This window comes from Octopus bimaculoides, chromosome 7, assembly GCF_046866305.1.
Source record: "Octopus bimaculoides isolate indiv1 chromosome 7, ASM4686630v1, whole genome shotgun sequence".
Classification (NCBI taxonomy): Eukaryota; Metazoa; Mollusca; class Cephalopoda; order Octopoda; family Octopodidae; genus Octopus; species Octopus bimaculoides.
The window spans coordinates 46,212,694-46,217,765 of NC_142934.1; positions in this window are offsets into that span (position 1 = coordinate 46,212,694).

Here is a 5,072-nt window from a genome sequence, read left to right on the forward strand (position 1 = left end):
CATCGTCTACCGGGTGGTTTTCTGCTATTCGCTAAATCATACCAATTTGATTCCCAGCTTGTGTAATTTTGCTTCAATTATTGGACTGTGGCCATCCTGGAGTACCGCTCTGGAATCTTTAGTCAAACAAATTGACCATAGTACTTATTTTAAAGTCTGGTACTTATTTTATTGGTCTCTTTTGCCGAGCTGCTAATTTACATGACGCAAGAAAAAAACAACACCTGTTGTGAAGCGGCGCGGGAGCGAGACAAACACAAGTATTAAAAACACACATATGTAAATATGATGGGATTCCACACAGTTTCTGCACCCAAATTCATGCATAAGGCACTGATCAGTCCGGGGTTAAAGTAGAAGGCACTTGACCAAGGTACCGCGTGCTGTGGATGAATCCAGAAACACGAAGTTGTAATGCGAACTTCTTAACGACACAGCCGTGTCTACGCTGTGTGAAACTCGGTTTTGCTTGGTTCCATTATAATGCAATCATCATTTGCCTGCAGCTGGTTGCCTACAGTCGCCGAGTTTATTGAGCGAAGTACCTTTTGAAACGTTACCTGACGGGACACATCTGCGCCGAAGGATGCACAGTATTTCACCAGCGAGGGACTGAAGCCAGATAGGTCGAAACGATCGTTGTGAATAATAAAGAATATCGTGAATTCCATTTTCTGTTCTCTCATTTGATATATATATATATATATATATATATATATATATATATATATATATATATATATATATATACATATATCAACAATTCAAATAAACGAATAAAAAACAAAACAAAAGAAAAGCAACGAACGTGTAGACGTGCACAAGAAGTGTATTAGCTTGACGCTCGGTGAAAGTTAGGAGTTTAAAGTTTCGCGCATTGCTCATTGTCGGAAAGGAGAAAGGGAAAATTCCAAACAAAGAGAAAAAGAAGAAATCGCCAACGGCCCACGTGTAGTTATATATATATATATATATATATATATATGCATGTGTGTGTGTGTATTTTCAATGGGTGAGATTCATGGATACTGAATATAGAAAAGACGTAGTAGTGTTCAGACGATTTGAACTCAGACACACACACACACACACACACACACACACACACACACACACACACACACACACACACACACACACACACACACACACACACACACACACATATATATATATATATATATATATATATATATATACGACGGTATTCTTTCAGTTTCTGCAATTGGACAGGACCTGTCCCATTGCGGCAAACTTCCAACCATACCGTCACACCCGTGCCGATATATATATACCATAAACTGAGGACTTTTATATGGCTAAGTTAAATCAACCTATAATACCTAATTTCTTTATAAATTCTATCACTGTCTTTGAGTGCCTGCTGTTATGCTAAATTTATTTATTGATCGAGTGAGCACTATTGGACAAATAAAAGATACAAAATCACACTAAGCTGGAACTAAATGTGTATTATTTAGCGACCTATACGATAATGCAAGGTTACATTTCCCCCAAATCACTTAGGAAAATGAAAGTTTTCGCCTCATCATCCTTTCTCACCCAACCTTGTTCCATCTGATTATCATCTTTTCAGATTATTGCAACGTTATTTGGAGGGAAAACGGTTTGTTAATTGTGAAGATGTTAAAAATAATGCTGAGTGTTTTGTTTTTTTGTTCTTTTTTTGGGGGGTGGGAGTTGTATTTTGCTCTGAAACCTGAAAAGTTTTACGCTCGAGGGATCTACAGATTGCGCAATAAATGGGATCATATTATCAATAACGAGGGGAAATAATAGCTTTCTTAAATGTATCAATTAAAACCAAACAAGCGTTTATTTATTTCCCATCTTGAAGTGCAACAGGATATCCTTTCCAACCTAGTGTATTTAAGAAGAAAAATGTTGACACTGACTTCGAAGTTTCGGTTTGCTCACCTTCATTAAAGTGTTTGATGAAGGCGACCAAGCAGGAGTGGCTGTGTGGTAAGTAGCTCGTTTACCAACCACATGGTTCAGGGTTCAGTCCCACTGCGTGGCACCTTGGGCAAGTGTCTTCTACTATAGCCTCGGGCCGACCAAAGCCTTGTGAGTGGATTTGGTAGACGGAAACTGAAAGAAGCCTGTCGTATATATGTATATGTATATATATGTCTGTGTGTGTGTTTGTGTGTCTGTGTTTGTCCCCCAACATCGCTTGACAACCGATGCTGGTGTGTTTACGTCCCCGTAACTTAGCGGTTCGGCAAAAGACGCCGATAGAATAAGTACTAAGCTTACAAAGAATAAGCCCTGAGATCAATTTGCTCGACTAAAGGAGGTGCTCCAGCATGGCCGCAGTCAAATGACTGAAACAAGTAAAAGAGTAAAAGAGAGTAAAAGAGAGTAATAGAGTAAGCTGAAACTCCATGTTACAATGGAACTTTTCTTCGAAACTATTTATAAATATTTAATGTAGTAATAAGGTATTGAGTAATCCTTCAATTAATGCTAAATTGTTTTTATACTTAATGACATAAAAACAAGCATTAATATAAATATATGTATACATACATATGCATACACATATACATGCATATATACTGTAGTGGCATATATATATATACTCAGCAGCGTGTGTGTATATATGTATGCATGTGTGTATATGTGTGTGTGTGTTTGTGTGTGTGTGTGTGTGTGTGTGTGTGTGCGTGTGTGTGTAATTTTATAGCAGCATGACAGCCAATTTATTACCCAATAGTTTCATGCCGAAAATGGAGATACAAATCCAGCAGTCTTCATATACGATGTGGGTTTTCGAACGAAGACAAATACAGTTTTAAAATCATTATTAGAGCTGTAAAAAGAGAGACAAAAAAAAAAACAGAATACAATTTGTTCACACGACAAAATATTGAATTTCTGATTGAAAAGTATATAACTTTGAACATCCAAGGACTCGAATGATGACAACAATAACAGAAACAAAGCGCATACACGCCTGTCGGCAAGCAAAGAGGTAAATGGAGAGTTCAAATTGAATGACAGAAAGAGCATTTCTAACTTTTTCCCTCACCCTTCTTTTGGTGGTGCTATCTCAAATTGTCGGGCTCTAGATATGAAATATCTGGCGGGGAAAATTTAAGCCTGGCGGAGCTACATTACAAGGGATGGTGCATCCTTAGTCCAGTCTCTTATCGAACAGCGAGAAAAATGAACATACCAAATGTATGCATCTGAAAAGTCACAGTGTGCCAAAAGAGCAATTGCAAGCAGCCTTGGACGTTGTGTAGAACAATGTCTCTTTTATGAGCCAATTTAGATACTAGGAGCTATATGCGTAATCTTCAAAACGAAAGACAAGACGAAAAGAAAAAAAAGAAAAGATCAAACCGATGGGTTCCACATCGGTCTAGAAGCTTATGTCACAATACATATAGAAGCACAGACTAAGGTTTACTGTAAAAGAAAGGTGTGAGACGTTGACTCGTGGATCAATGTTTTTTTTTTGTGGGTATTGGAGTACAGCACCGAAGTAACCGAAAACGACATGAAGCCGGTGAAGTCTATATGAATACATATAAGTCCTAATGACACGAAAGTCTAAAAAGCAGTTCTAGATTTGCATTCTGCTGTGGGAGCAGAAAGAAAAGCGAGGAAACAAGTGATGTATGAAAGAAACTCCAATATGTTCAGCAGCCTTTTCTGTTACAGCGACATTTTCTCACGATTGGATTGCTCGTTCGCAAAGCCATTTAAGATTGTATTGTCTGATGTGAATTGTTAGAAAAGACTCTGGGATTCAGTTTATTCCGTTCTTTCTCTGTTTCAATGCTATGGCTGAATGGCAATTGGATTTGGTCGCTGGAATCCCTTTCAAGAATTCCACTTTAAAGTGTGGGATAACAAACTCAACAACAGCATTGTCACGAGTCACACGCACACACACGCCTGTTGTTGGTTCGGCTCAGTTGTTGAGCGGTGGGCCAGACAAATGAGATGTTTTCAAGCAGGTATTGATCTGATTAACTAATGGCACTCTGGGAGTTATAGACAGAGTTTTTCTGAAATCACCTGCAAGAACAACGTGTGAGTATGTGTGAGTGTGTGTGAGTGTGTGTGGTGGTGGGGGGTATATATGTATGTGTGTACGTTGAATTTTTGCGGAGGATGTGTTTGTGTAAGTTCCGTGGAAAATGAAATGTACCCGATAAAAAGGAATACCTTGTAATAGTTATTCCACCCGAGTAGCACAGTCATTTTCTTCTACCATTTACCGTCAGAAATTCAGAGAACTAGTGACTGGTCGGTCCAGTGGTAACCTGTTCATAAAATAAATTCTTTTATCGTTTACATGTTTCACTCATTAGACTGCGGCCATGCTGGGGCAACGCCTTAAAGAATTTTAATCGAGCAACTCGACCCCGGTATTAATATTTAAAGCCTGGTATTTATTCTACCGGACTCTATGCCGAACAGGCAACTTACGAGAACGTAGACACACCAACACCGGTTATCAAGCGCTGTGGGAGGAAGACAAACACAAATATGCGCGCGTGCACGCGTGCACACACAACGGGGTTCTTTCCGTTTCCGTCTACCAAATCCACTCACAAGGCTTTAGTCGACCCGGGGCTAAAGTAGAAGACACTTGCCCAAGGTGCCACGTAGTGGGACTGAACCTGGAACCATATGGTTTGGAGGCAAACTTTACCGTACAGTCACGCCGGAGCCTATAATTATAATTTTAAAATATATGCCCGTCATACAAAACGACTATAACCCAGTAACAGGTACGCAACTTCCGCTACTATCTTTAGGTACACTTACAGTCAGTAGAGTTGACTGCAGTAACCTGAAATGAAGTGGCGTGCTCAAGGCTCTAACTCGTCGCAGTCAAAAAATTGAACCCACAATCTTATGATCGTGTTCTCAACATTTTAACAACAAGGCCACGTTCCTTCACGGGTGAAATGAGATGTAAAATAAAACAATAAAAACAGGCACTGCTGTCTAAAAAATCAACTGTACTCCCTTCCCAATAACTGACTACGAAAGGCGGCGAGCGGGCAGAAACGCTAGCACTCCGGGCG